This window comes from Lagenorhynchus albirostris, chromosome 20 (genome assembly GCF_949774975.1).
Source record: "Lagenorhynchus albirostris chromosome 20, mLagAlb1.1, whole genome shotgun sequence".
NCBI lineage: Eukaryota > Metazoa > Chordata > Mammalia > Artiodactyla > Delphinidae > Lagenorhynchus > Lagenorhynchus albirostris.
Window position 1 is genome coordinate 44,323,016 of NC_083114.1, and position 15,180 is coordinate 44,338,195.

The 15,180-nt window shown below is 47.1% G+C and overlaps 1 protein-coding gene across 1 annotated transcript in view; it reads left to right on the top strand.

The window, feature by feature from the left end:
• The first annotated feature begins 250 nt into the window (after positions 1-250).
• The window catches only part of ITGB3 (integrin subunit beta 3), a 52,400-nt gene continuing 37,470 nt past the window's right edge, over positions 251-15,180 (top strand). The window contains exon 1 of the mRNA XM_060134771.1: positions 251-315. The gene's annotated coding sequence lies outside the window, so the exon portion shown is untranslated. The remainder of the gene's footprint in view (positions 316-15,180) is intronic.

Below are 15,180 nucleotides of genomic sequence, written 5' to 3' on the forward strand. Positions count from 1 at the left end.
CGCCGGCGATCCCCGCCGGCTGAGCCGAAGTGGCGAGAAACGAGCGGCGGTTTCTCACTTCCCCCCATGCGGTGGAGGGTCCAGAAAAGTGCCAGAGGGGAGGAAGCGCAAGTCCACGGCCCGCCCCGTTGCGTCCCACCCCCTGCGTCCCCTCCCCTTCGGCCACGGGAAAAGCGGCCGCGGGCGCCGCTGCTAGCTGTGGGGTTGGAGGACGCGGCCGAGGCGGAGCGCGGCGGCCAGCGGACGAGATGCGAGCGCTGCCGCTGTGGGCCGCTGTGCTGGTGCTGGGGGCGCTGGCGGGCGTCGGCGTCGGAGGTGAGTGAGGCTCCCGCGCGGCGGGGACGCAGCCAAGTGTGCAGACTTCGAGCGGGGAAACCGGGCGGGCGGGTCCTGCGCGGCTGCGCTCCGAGTGCGCGGGGCCAGCCTGGGGCTGTCGGAGCCCGGAGCTGGGGACCTTCCGGGCCCCGCTGTGGGAAAGGCGAGAGGCTACCTAGGGGCGGGTCCTCCGGGACACCGAAGCCCTTAGCCAGGTTAGGCGCCCGCTCCGGGCGGTCTCAACGTGCGCGGTGAGGTGGGCGCATCTCTGAGCCCCGAGTTCAGCCCCGGCTGCGCGCATCGCAGGTGGTCCCGGCCCTCCGAAGGCTCTGGAAGCCAAGGCGAGCTGGGGCTTCCCGGGGCTGTTCCCGCGCGTTGGCAGAGGGATGCGGTTGTAGCTTCTCGGATGAGAGTGTGTGCGCCCCCGGGTTTGCCGGTTACTCGACATTCCCCTTTCTCTTTGTGTACACTTTCTCCCAAGTTTCTGTTTGGTTTTTGCTTGGTGGCCCCCCGCGGGAACGATTCGGAGGAGGATGAGGGCTCTGCCTCCTACAGTGTCCCCGGGTGGCAGCGGTGCCTCTGCTTCCGGGACAAACCCAGCATCCGAAAAATCTCCACTGTATGCGAGCTGCTACGCCAGGGGTCCCTGGAGCTGGCTTGGCTCCCTGGCTTTGTCTCTCCTGCTGCTGCGCACACGATTAGCTGCCAAGGCAGTTGGCATTCGGCCTCCTTGGTGCTGCGAGGGGCAGAGCAGAGCACAGCCCAAGGGTGCTGCCCGTGATCTTTCTGGAGCCTGGATGACCTTCCCAGGGAGAACTCTGGCTCCTCCTCTGTGTTTCTCTGCAGAGGACGCACAAGTGTGCATATACCTACTTTTAGTGAAAAGAGTAGTACTCATTGTAGGGCAATTTAGTTCCTGCAGAAGATATTTTTTAAAAAGTAAGATTTATTGCTAAGGCCATTTCGAAGATAGCTATTCATAAATACTTGATGACTTCCTTCAAGACTCGTGCATGTATAAGAGATTGTGCAGGAGAGGGCAACAGCATCATTTAAAAAAACCCACTTTATTGAGGTATGATTGACATACAAAACGCTGTATATATTTAATGTATATGACTTGAATTTGGAGATAAGTATACACTCATGAAATCATCACAATTTATGACCCATAACTTGATGAAGGAGTTAGAGATAATATATAGGGGGCTGTTTAAGTTATTACTGCTGAAGCTTCCCATGTGACAGATGCTCAAACAGGTCAGCTGATGTCTTTAGCCTGCAGTGAGCAGCCTGATGACTATGGCATGGAATTATGAATCTCCAGCATTCAGCCCTGGGAGAGGTTAGAGCCTTGGTTAGATGCTGTCTGAATGGAGAAATCCAGAGGCAATTCAGGTGTCTCCTACGGAGATGCCTGCTTCCATGAACTTAAAACATTTTTGCTTTTTTTTTCCCACATCTACAGCTTCCTGAATTTCAGAATGATTTCTGAATCTAATCATTATATTTTCTTACAGTTTTAGAAGTAAGTAAGGTAACACAAGATAGAGCCTAGCATGGTGCTTGGATCAATTAGTGAAATGAAGAGCGCATTTGTTATTTTGGTGTCTCTTTCTCCACCCCTGAGTATACCTTTTGTCGATCTGTTTTTTTTTTTTCAATAATACATAGAGGATTCCACTGCATTGACATACCTAAGTTTGCATGAAATATCCTCTTGGGGATCTGTTCACAGATTCATTGTTGTGATTGGGGTGATTCCAGAAGTGGTGATAGGTTGTACTGAGCTAGCCTCAGACTCCCTCTGAGAGGCAGGATAGAGTCATATTTAAGAGCATGGGCTCTAGAGAAGACCTCCAGAGTAATAAGCCCCCCGTAAAAGCAGTTGCAATTGTCATTAAATCCCCCATCTCAGTGTTGGGGGCTGGCTTGCAGGTAACATCAGATCCCTGGGAAGCAGATGCAGGATGAGAGTTGGAGAGCTATATTGGGATACACAGTGCTGAAGGGACAGAGACAGAACTGGGTGGCGGTGGCACAGAGAGGCCACCCCAGAGTGGGAGAGTCTCGTATGGGGAATAGAGAGGTTGTTTGAGCGTAGACTTGAGTTTTGGAATTTATGTGCAAAGGTGATCTTTTTAGCTTCACTCAAGAACTCTTGGGTCTTGTGGCTTCCCCAAATATGGTTCTTTTATTTTTTATATAATTTATTAATTTATTTATTTTTGGCTGCATTGGGTCTTCGTTGCTGCACACGGGCTTTCTGTAGTTGCAGCGAGCAGGCACTACTCTTTGTTGCGGTGTGCGGGCTTCTTACTGTGGTGGCTTCTCGTGTTGCAAAACATGGGCTCTAGGCGCGGGCTTCAGTAGTTGCAGCACGCAGGCTCAGTAGTGGCTCGCGGGCTCTAGAGCACAGGCTCAGTAGTTGTAGCGCACAGGCTTAGTTGCTCCGTGACATGTGGTATCTTCCCGGACCAGGGCTCGAACCCATGTCCCCTGCATTGGCAGGCGGATTCTCAACCACTGCGGCACCAGGGAAGCCCCCAAATATGGTTCTTTATTCTAATCTGAGACCTACTGAGTGACAAGTTTTGTTTGCTATCACCATCTAAATTGATTAGTTCTGAGCTGAGGTGCTGATTTCTCCTCCTGATTTATATCCTGGAAACTCTCCAACTGAAACCCTCTGCAGGAGCCCTCAGAGCCTGGAGAGACACAGGAGGAAGCCTTGTTGGCTGGGGAAGGGGACAGCTATGATTTAAAGCCAATCAGATGTGGGTTTAATTCTTGATTTTGCCTCTTATTATCTGTCTTACTTTGGGCAAGTGACTTAATCTCTTGGGTCCTCAGTTTCCTCATCTGTAACGTGGAGGAAATAATACTTCTATGATTGTGCCAGTTAAATGAGATAAAGGCACAAAAGAAGTTTTCAATAAATGGCATTATTCTTCCTATCCTTGGTAACTACAATGTATTGGAGGTAAGGCTGCTACTGCTTCATGCATGAATACAATCCAGGTTCCTAAATGAGACCCATGGGATCCCTTTTCCCATGGCTATGCGACAGGGGACTCCTCCTTATTTCAACCCATTCTGCATTTGTGGCTTGGCAGATCTCAGCCGCTCCGTCGCAATAAGATTTCACAGAAGAGTCCAAGAGGAAGAGAGGCCCATACATTTGCTTTATCCATGAGAAAACCTTAAGTTCTGTCCCTGGGAAAAGAGGAAAGTAAAATACATTCACAGGTTTTGAGAAGAAGGACATGTCTGTTTTGTTTGACACTCTATGCCCAGTGGCTGACACATAGGTGGCAAAATACGTACCTATGGAAAGCTATGAAAAGGCATCTAGAGGAGATGTGCCTCACCTTAAGATACCCAATATTTGAATGTCTGTATTCATTCATAGACGATCCTCAAGTGCTCCATCTGGGCATTCTGGAGGATATTAGAATACAGCCAAGCCCATGAGTTCTTTGGGCATTTGGACCTCTATACTTTTGCACCATTTAGACCTCTGCTCTGAGGGTGCTGGAAACTCAGGGGATCCTCTGTGAAGTGTTTGCTTTTTCCCCCACCTCCTGGGGGAATATACACAGGAGGGCAGCATTCTTCTTTACCACCTTCAAAATTGTGAGTGTGAGCGGCTGAGGTCTCTTGGGCACAGCATAATTGGGGCAAGGAGGCAACAGTGACGAGGGGGAGTCTGGATATGACTCTGGAATTTCCTGGTAGAAATTCCCCCTCTACAGCTCCCCACCCCACTCAGGATCTCTGGTTATCATCCCCTCCCAGCCCTAAGACTCCTTCTGCCCTTGTTGGCAGGGATAGCCAGGAAACATGCCCACCGGAACCACAACTCATGAATCAGCAGACAGATAATTAACTGGGGGAATGACTGAGCGGCTTCAGGGATCAACCATTTGGCTTGACCCACCCCCCTCTGCTGCCCACAGAGCTGGCCTGCTGCGTCACCCCATCGCCTCTTCTCTCTTCTCCTGACCCCTGGCCCTTTCTGAGTGGGACAATCATTGTGGCTGATGGAGCTCAGGTCACAAGTGGAAGTGCAGGTGGCAGCAGGGAGATGACACTGCCTGTTCTCCCTGTGTGAACTGCTGGTGTTTATTTAAATGGGAGACTCTGCAGCAAAAATTTATAAAATCTGCCTTTCTCTGCATGCACACAGTATCGCCAGGAACACTCTTTTCTTTATAGTTAGTTTATTTAGGTGTAATTTATGTACTGTAAAATTCATCCTTTTTAGGTGTACAGTTCTATGAATTTTTACAAATGCTCACAGTCAAGTAACCATCAGCATAATCAAGATACAGAATATTTCCATCACCCTAAAGAGTTGTCTTGAGCTCCTTGTCAACAATTTCCTTTCCCCACCTTTATTTCCTGGCAGATCTGTTTCCTGTCCCTACAATTCTTCCTTTTACAGAATGTCATATCAGTGAAATCATACAGTGTGTAGCCTTTCAATTCTGGCTTTTTTTTTTGTGCGGTAAGCGGGCCTCTCACTGTTGTGGCCTCTCCCGTTGTGGAGCACAGGCTCCGGATGCGCAGGCTCAGCGGCCATGGCTCACGGGCCTAGCCGCTCCGCGGCATGTGGGATCTTCCCGGACCGGGGCACGAACCCGTGTCCCCTGCATCGGCAGGCAGAATCTCAACCACTGCGCCACCAGGGAAGCCAAGTTTGGCTTTTTTAACTTAGCATAATGTGTTCGAGACTCATCCATGTTGTTGCGTATATCAGAATGCTAAGAGGTTATCCCAGGCTACTCTGTCTTCCTCAGGTTCTGAGACAGTTACCTTGAAAGCAGGGGGCTATATCTGTTAAACCCAGATCCAGCTTTCAATCTCTAAATTTTGAAATTGGATAGATGCATTTGCAGCCAGCACCTTTATTATCCTTGGTCCTAAAATCAAATGTGGTCAAATATGGTATGTCACAATCTTTGGAGCTAGAAGCTAAGTAAACTGGGGCTATTCTACCTTTTAAAATTTGGGGTAGCATCTCTGAAAAAAACAACCCACCCTAAGTCTTCCTTTCTGGTTTTCTTTCATGTTCCCACAAAAAGACTTCTCTTCCTCCCTGCCAGCATTTCTTAGTTCAGTTAGTAAAGCTATTTAAACATTCATGGGGTGAATGAGGTGATATATGCTCATTATATGAAAGCCACATGTTGGAGAGTAAATGGCTGGTTCCCCTCTAATTCTGTTCCCCCCTAATGTTCACTATTAATTAGATGGTGTGTTCTATTCATATTTTTTGTAAAATCTTGCATATGTAATAATTCTTGCATATGTAATAATGCAAGAATTATTGCATTATGTAATAATGTATGTAATAATTCTCATGGGTATGTGTATTCCTTTACCTAAACTTGCATATGTAATATGTATATGTAATAATTCTCATTGGTATGTATATATGTAATAATTCTCATGTGTATGTCTATTCTTTTACCTAAACTTGTGTTACATTTTTTCAACTTAACAAAAGCCACTTTTTTGTTCATATAGAGAAAAACCCCTCAGGATGAAAAGAACTGTGGGTCTGGAATTGAGAAACCAATATGCAATTCATGGCTCAACAGGCTTTTCTGTCAATCTGCTGGGTGATTTTGAACAAGTCATCTTACCTCTGGGCCTCAGGCTCTTGGGGTCTCAAGGGCTGCAAACGGGTGAATGTGTCAAAGGGAGAGATGTTGGTTTGCTCTTGCCCTTCCCCACCACCAGCTGGAGAAGTTTTTCCTTTAGCTGATTAATAGTGTGGAAGTCCGTATAAGGATTTCTTTGGGGGGGAAAAAAGGGAGGTCTGCAGTTAAAAACAAGCTTGAAAAACTTCGCCCTGGAAGAAAGCTCCAGAAGTTTGGCGAAAGGCACATTCAGTAGCCACTTTGAAAGTCCCTGTCGTCACCCCTAAATCTGCTTGGTGATGGGATTCTTGGATAGAGGGAACCCAGGTCTGTGAGAACCGCTGATGATTCCAACCCCCTGCTTTAGCCACTGCACGTGATAAACTCCTCCAGGTTGAACCTGGGCTGGAGCCACCTGCAAGGGGCAGGTTTGACCAACTCCTTGGGAAGGTGGAAGAGGAGGGCGTGCGGTGCCCCCACTCTGGGACCCCTACAGATAGAGACTAGACCACACTCTCCTGGGAGATTCCCGAAGGCTGTGGGAGCGGGCTGGCCAAGTTACTTCTGGAGTTCCCCTTGAGCTTTGGGATTCCAAGAGGTTACTGGGTTTTGGGACTGAAGGTGCTTGCTTGTAGAGAGCCTGGCATGCCCTGGGGAGCCTACCTTTAAATGAATGCAAATGTAGAGACTGAGACAGAAGAGAAGACATTTAAAATTAGCTTTAGGGTTTTTTTTTAGCTTATAAAACGAATTCAACTTTTTGTAGGGGGAAAAAAAATTCAAGGGCATTCCCTGGCCATCCAGTGGTTAGGACTCAGCGCTTTCACTGCAGTGGCCAAGGTTCAATCCCTGGTCAGGGAACTAATATGCCACAAGCTGCATGGCACGGCTGGAAAAGAAAAGAAAGTCAAGCAGTACAGAAATAGAATAATGTAGAAAGTACAAGTCCCTTGTAGTCTTGTACTTAAAGATAACCACTGTTGACAGTTACTCCAGAATTTTTTTCCTATCTATATGTCACCATATATAATGATTTATCATTATTGTTGTTTCTCAAGCAGAATCATCCACAGTAGGATCATTGTCACTTAATAATATACCGTGAGCATCTTTTTATATCAGTGCATGGCCTTCCATTACTATTTATGCCAAGAGCTGTAACTCTAGCCAGAAGGCATATTGCTATGTGGATATACCTGAATTTTCTTAACCATTTCCCTGTTGGTAGACATTGGGATCACCCCCAATTATCTGCTACTACAGATAAAGCGGCAGGGGACATCCTTGTTCATTATTATGCACCTTTGTTCAAGTGTTTCTGCAGGCTGAATTTCTTAAACGAAAGCTGCTGGGTCAAAGGACACGAATATTTTAAATTTAAATTTTAATAGGTTTTCCAAATTGTCCTCCAAAATGGTGGGACCAATTTGCCTTCCTACCAAGACAGGCTGGAAGCAAGGGCTGGTGACAGCACCACCGCCTGCTGTTTCTACCCACAAGATATGAGCCTCAGGAGGAAAAGTAGCAGAATTGGACAGTTGAATGCCAAGGAGGTCACCAAAAGGGTGCTGCTGGGCTGGGCCTCAAACGGAACTTGGTATGGGCTTGCCTCTTTTCTATACTGAATGAGTCAGATGGGAGGTGGGGCCTGTGCTGATAAAATTTTCCAGAACTTGAGATGCAACATTTGAATCAAATATTAGTTAGGCTGTTAGGAAGAAATGGACATGTGTGCAATATTTGAGGGTTCTGGGGCCCTGGGATGTTAGGCTTCCTAGAGTATTAGTCAGCTTGTTGATGCTTTCTGTTTGGAATATATATACTTCCAGGGCTGGCGGCAGCTTGAAAATCATCTCATCTAATACCGTTTGTTTTACAGAGAAGCACAAAGGGAGGTCCTGAGACGTGAAGTGACTTGCCCAAGATAACACAACTAGTTTAGTGGCGTTGGTGGGGTCTAGCCCTGGGGGCTCCTGTCTCCTGGCCAGTGATTCTTCACTGTATCCTGTAGAGACCAAGGACCCTCTCTCATATGAGGCGGTAGGGGTGTGGGGGGGATGGGCATTCCTCGTGCAGGAAGTGATTTGCATGAAGGTAAGTAGGAAGGAAACCAGCATTTACTGAGCATCCACTCTGCTATCCGTGGTTCTTTCATCTGTGTTATCTCTTTTAATCCTAACAACTCCTGAGGTAAGTGTTCCGCCCATATTTGGGAGCATGGGGGAAAGGAAGGTCTCCAGGGCTTGGCTGATGTGGCTGGGTTGCACCCGTTAAATAGGAGGGAACAATTATAAGTTCTCGAATAAAGATGTGACACTGGACCTTAGAGAGAGCACCAGAGAGATGAAGGGACGTGCCTGAGGTCACACAGCCAGTGGAGCTGTAAAAGTGGTTTTAGACCTGAGGTCTCCTGTCTGCTGTCCCACCACCATGCTTCCCCCACCACATCCACTGTTACACTGTTCATCGTTTTACTCCCCCTTCCCTCAGGGTGTTTTCCAGGGGCTGGGTGTTAATTTTAGATAATAACTACACAGAAGACAGGACTCTGTCCTTTTTATGCAGTGTTCAGCATAAAACATGGCGACTTAATTATCCCAGTTGGAGATGATAACAAGACATGTTCTGGCTTCGCTTACGAGGGCAGGGCCTACTGGCTGAAGAAAGGTCAGTGAAAGGGCATGGCCAGTGGTCAGTACATTTGAACTTTGTCCAAGGGGATCCACTTGTTCAGGGAGAAATCCTTCCTGTCTTTCGGTCATGTCCCTCATGCCAGTGGATCAGCAAGTCCTCAGAGAACATCTAGGGTCTAACCATGCCATGGATACCACTACCATCCAAATCCAGCCCCCTGCCATCTGCTGCCTGGATGGTTGTAATGCTTCCTAATTGGTCTCCTTCTGGTCTTGTTCCCCTACTGTCTGCCCTCCTTTCGTGGCCAGGATGATCTTCTGCTCACCTCTGCTCACAGCCCACCAGCGGCTTCCCACCACATGGAGAATGACAGCCACACTCCCTACCATGGCTACTGCTTCCCAGTATTATGGTCTCTGACTGCGTTTCCAACTGCCTCTCTATCTCTCTCCTCTTCCCTCTCTCTTCCTGCTGTTTTTTTAAGAGGCTGAGGACCATCTAGCTGCTGTGGGTTCTTTCTGGAATACTCGTCCCCTAGACCTTCCCATGACTCACTCCTTCATATCATTTTGAAATGCCACTCTGAGAGGCCTTTCTTTAAAGGAGACACCCTCCCCTTACCGATGCTTTGTCCTGCTTTATTTTCTTAGTGCCTTTGCCACTTTTTGAAATTGTACTTTTTCGTTGTGTATGTTTTGGCTTTCTGTTGAGCATGTTTGATTTTCGCTAAACTCTAAGCTCCACAAGAGTAAGGGGGTTGTTTATCTCATCAGTGTGTCTCCAGTGCTTAGCAGAGTGCCAGACACAGGTAGGTACTCAGTGAATATTTGAGTAAGTGAGTGGATGAATGAATGCCAACACCATTGATATATGTTAGTAGAAAAGTATAAAAGAAGAGTAAACACTTTTCTGTTATCCATAGGTGGGTTAACCATTACAAAATGGTTAGGCTGGCTTTTTTCAATCATGCAGAGTATTTCAGAGCAGTGTTTCTCAAAATCATGTCATATATGCTATGGAAATGCAAATCCATTTTGTATTATTAGCTTCTTAGGGCTGCTGTAACTGGGTGGCTTAAAACAACAGAAATTTATTCTCTCTGGAAGCTAGAAATCTGAAATCAGGGTGTCAACAGGGCCATGCTCCCTCTGAGACGCTGGACGGACTCCTTCCTCATATCTTCCTAGCTTCTGGTGGTAGCTGGCAACTCTTGGCGTTCCTTGGCTTCCAGCTACATCACTCCAATCTCTGCCTCTGTCTTTATACGGCAACGTTCTCGCTGTCTGTCTTCACGTGGTGTTTTCCTCTTATGAGGACATCAGTCATACTGGTTTAGCACCCACCCTAATGACCCCATCTTGATTACATCTGCAAAGACCTTATTTCCAAATAAGATCATAGTTGTAGGTACTGGGGGTTAGGACTTCAGCATATCTTTCTGGGGGACACAATTCAACCTGTAACACATTTTAATATTGGTCGAGGCAAATTGTACACAAACGGCTTCTGATGTTAAGTACCATATTTAATTGGCTCTGATGCACTTTTTTTTTAAACATTTGAAAATCCCTGAAATCAGCCTGCCTCCTGTACGGTAGTTTGGACTCCCTACTGCTTTGGGAGATGCTTACTGAAGCTTTCTGCTCAGAGCACAGAGGTATGTGTTACCTTGAATCCCACCTTCCTGCCTTCTTCCCCTTCCTTGGATTACTGAGCTCCTGCTGCATGTAAGTGAAAGAACAAAAATAAGATAAACTTACTTAACTGCTTGTTCTAGAGAAACCACTTGTTGCATCCACAGCACCGTTAGTTAGCCTCTGTTTTGTTCTTGGGTGAGTCACCCAGCCAGGTGACTGCAATGGGAGATCAGGCACTGCCCGAGTCACCCAGTGTCCCCATGGACCTATCTGAGAAGTCACTAGTCAAAGGTCAGTGGCGGGGCTGGAGACCCAGGCCAGAACTCCTCCCTGCAGATAGTAAGAGAGATGTGGTATGGACAGTCCTCCCTTCCACTGAACACCTCTCCCTCTGACTGAGCCCTCTCCTGGAGTCCCCTGGCCTCACTAGGGTGGCCCGTTCCCGTGTTCTGACATCCTGTCTAATTGGACAGCATATCCTCAAAATAGCTCTCATTGACGCATTATGACTTCCACTGGTTCCAACTCCCTTCCTTGTTCCCTTTTTTCCTCCATTTTCCCCACCTTTTGTCTCTCTTCTGGTTCTGTGAATTGGGCTGATGTGTCAAACCACAGCCTTCTACTTCTACTTTCCAGGCAAAGTTCTTTGCTGGTCTTGTCTATGTTTTCTAATTGGCCTTCTCTTCTTGGCCATCCCTCCTAGATTATATATATATATATATATATATATATGTGTGTATATATATATATATATTTTTTTTAACATCTTTATTGGGGTATAATTGCTTTACAATGGTGTGTTAGTTTCTGCTTTATAACAAAGTGAATCAGTTATACATATACATATGTTCCCATACCTCCTCCCTCTTGCCTCTCCCTCCCTCCCACCCTCCCTATCCCACTCCTCCAGGTGGTCACTTTTGATCCCCTGCCTTCAACTGCTTGGGCCTCAGGATAAAAACAGCAACAATAAAAACAATAGCAACCATAGCAGCTGCAGCCTTTATTGAGAACTTTCTGTCTTGCCAGCTGTTGTGCTCAGAGGGTGATGGGGATTGGTTGCTTTATAACTACACCAGGAGGACCAGGGCCAGTCCTCCTGTTGCCTCGCTGTGGCTAAGCTGTCCAAGAAAATGGGTGCTAGGGTTGTTAATTTGTTTCAGTGACAAAGTTCTGATGAAGACCCTTGATTCTCCAGCAGAGCCGAGTCTGGGCCTCCGAGGCTGAGCAGGAACATGGGCCTTATGAATGACTGGAAACAGAGGCCCAAACTCCTTCCACATGTTTTGGGGGAGGGGTGGCCTCAGAGCAGCGGCTCGTTGAATCAGCATGGCCCAGGCGCAGAGACTTCTGATGAGTCAGTCGCTTTCAGCCACTGCATTCCGGGGAACCTGCCCTTGGTCGCAGGTCTTGGTGGGGGGCATCCCAGGAAGCGGGTGTGGGGGGGAAATCCTTGATTCTCATGAAATCAACCTGTGATTCATTAAAAAGGAGAGGTAAGGGGAACTGGGTAACCGTGACTCCCCAGCCATGACTTCCTAAAGAACAAGTCCCAGCAGCTCATAGCATCCTCTGGGGTCAGGGACTGCCCGTTCACTGCGGGGTGGGGTGGGGCCTACTGTTGTTTATTTCACATCTGATAAGGCTTGCTTTTGTGGCTATGAGTCAAGGACTCATGGGGAAATGCTAATTTGAGAATGAATGGATGGCTAAATGGATAGACTGGGAAAAGTTTTCAAAAAATAATTAGACAGCGCCCACACCTCCCACGGCCCCGCTTCTCTCTTCTGACGCTTCCTGCGATCTTGTGCGTCTCCTCTCCCTACCGAAAATCCATGTCACTTATGTCCAGAGGTACTCCCATGGATGTAGATTCTCATGGAAACTTCAAAAGGGGATGCCCAGAATAGTGCAGGCTGTGCTTCTCTCAGAACTCTTCCAATAAGGCAGTAAAAGGGGGATGAGTTCCCATCTGGCTGAGAAAAGAGCGGTTGTGAGCTAACAGCCGGCCAGGCAGCCCGTGAAGGGAGAGGCCCTCTGGATGCATTGCTGGTTCTGAACATTCAGGCATTCTGAATCTGGCAGCTCTGGGAAGATTGGCTACTTTTCTTCCATTAGGGACAGTACGTGGCTGAGGGCCACCCCTGCTCAGAGGTGGCCTTGGTGCCGTGGGGCCAGGTCTGGAGCCACTGCCGCAGTCTCCACCCCGCAGTCCTTGTATGGCATGCTTAGGGTGGAGTCCGTCAGAGGCTGGAGCCCCAGAGGCTACTCAGGGGCTCGCGGTAGCGTATCACTTGAAGAATCTTAGGGTTGGGAAAGGTCTTTTTTAAACTAAATTTATTTATTTATTCTTGACTGCATTGGGTCTTTGTTGCTGCACCCGGGCTTTCTCTAGTTGTGGCGAGCAGGGGCTACTCTTCGTTGCGGTGCGTGGGCTTCTCAATGCGGTGGATTCTCTTGTTGCAGAACACGGGCTCTAGGCACGCGGGCTTCAGTAGTTGTGGCACGTGGGCTTAGTTGCTCCGCGGCATGTGGGATCTTCCCAGACCAGGGATCGAATCCATGTCCCCTGCATTGGCAGGTGGATTCTTTTTTTTTTTGCGGTCCACGGGCTTCTCACTGTTGTGGCCTCTCCCATTGCGGAGCACAGGCTCCTGACACACAGGCTCAGAGGCCATGGCTCACGGGCCCAGCCGCTCCGCGGTATGTGGGATCTTCCCGGACCGGGGCACGAACCCGTGTCCCCTGCATTGGCAGGCGGACTCTCAACCACTGCGCCACCAGGGAAGCCCTGGCAGGTAGATTCTTAACCACTGTGCCACCAGGGAAGTCCTGGGAAAGGTCTTTGAAGTTAGACAGACTCAGGGCTCTGAGGAAATGTGGGGCTTCCAGAAGGCGCTTCAAGGATTCCACATATAATCTAGTGTTTTGTGGAGGACAATGAAAATTTAAATTGCCCAAGGAACAGTTTCAACCCATTTGCCTGTTTTATGTTGGAATTGTATGCATAATTTGGAGAAATGAGCTCAGTTGCTTAAAAAACAAAACAAAACTGATCTAGTCCAATACCTCTCAATTTGCTCTAATATATATTTATTTAGCATCTCCTTTGAGCAAGGGCTGAGGCTGGGCTGGGCAGGACAGGCCTCAAGAGGCTTAAAATCTATTGAGCGGCAGTGCTGTTAAGGCAGATGCATAAGTAATTATAAGTTGGGAATATTGGAGTGAAGAAACTAAGGCTGAGAGGAATTAAATGACTCATCCAAGACTATATTATTAGTGGGTGACTCAGTTAGGACCACAGTCTGCTGACTGCGTGTGTACCTTTTCTATTAGGTCACTCTGCCCTGAGATGGATACTGTTAAAGTGCAATTTTCAAAGAGTTAAATGTATGATTCTCATACAACTATAAAATGAACATGTGTCAAAGATTTCATCCAACTTAATGAGGGAACCAATAAGATGTTGACTAGTTCAAAAGAGAATTCAAGTAAGGGAGTTATAGTCAGTCAAAGGAATGCTGAAATCAGTTACCTAACAGATTCAAAATTGGTTAATGTTCTACAAGGCAATAAACCTTAACCTTTGGGGGTTACCTTTTCTACCGGACAGAAATCATTTATGTTGCTGTTGGATAAGAATCATATACGTTGCTCTCCATTGTTGTTGGTTTTCTACAGGTCAGCCTCTGTTCTTACAGAATCATAAGATAGAAGTCAAACAAAGGTACACATCCCTGGAAAATCAGACAATCTCTAAGCATGGTGGGTCTACTGGTCAACCCTTTGCATTACCTTGAAAGGACACCCAGTACTCCCTTTGCCTATTTCCACATTTTGGATAATTTTTCTTAACAATATTTTGTGTATGTGTGTACACACGCATTTGCTGGGTGTTTTTTTTTTTATTTTTTATTTTCCCCAGATGTTGAAAGGGAGTTCAGCCACGCTGTTATAAAAGGGACTGAGACAGCTCCGTAAGAAGTTTCAGGGACACTGGGAAAACATCCCAGTGATGAGGTTGATTTCCCCCAAATATATTTGCTGGTCTTACAAACTGGGGGCAAGGGACCACTTTGGAAAATTGGATAAAGTAATTGTCAAGATAATTGGGTCATAGTAGGAATGGGTCTCCCTCATTCTGCTCTTTGCACAGTCGTCCCTCGGGATCTGTGGGAGATTGATTCCAAGCTCCCCTGACGACCAAAATCCAAGGATGCTCAAGTCCCTTATAGAAATAGTTTAGTGTTTGCATATAACCTTTGCACATCCTCTTGTATTCTATAAATCATCTCTAGATTACTTACAATACAATGTGAATGCTATGTAAATAGTTGTAAATCCAGTGTAAATGCTATGTAAATAGTTGCTGGCACGTGGCAAATTCAACTTTTGGTTTTTGGAACTTTCTGGAATTTTTTTCCTGAATATTTCCAACTTGTGGTTGTTTGAATCTGCGGATGCAGAAGCCACGGATATGGAGGGCTGACTGTACTGCAGAAGGCCTTCCTGGGGCACTGGAGGTTTACCTGACTGAGGCCAGGAAGGCTAAGCTGGGGGAAGGAGAGAGGATGGGGACTTCTGTCCAGGCAGATGTCTGGGGTTTGCTTCCTGGTTGGGCTTCTCAAGGCTCTTTTCATGCTTCTGGTTGTCTCTGCTCCTCCCTGCAGCTTTTTCTCTGTCCTTTGACAGTATGAAGACTGTTCACACTTGAGTGGCATTTTGTAGTGTACCCACTGCTTCTCCTTTACCTCACTGACTTCTTTGCACACATCCTATGAGACAGATATCATCACTTCATGGAGGTTAACTAACTTGACCAAGGTCATGACACCTAGTAAGAAGAGCATTCAGAATTCAAATACAGGTCTTCCAACTCCAAAATTCCATGTTCTTCCAGCTTATATCAGTCAACTTTTTCTAATGTTTCTGCGGTTTTCCCTAAA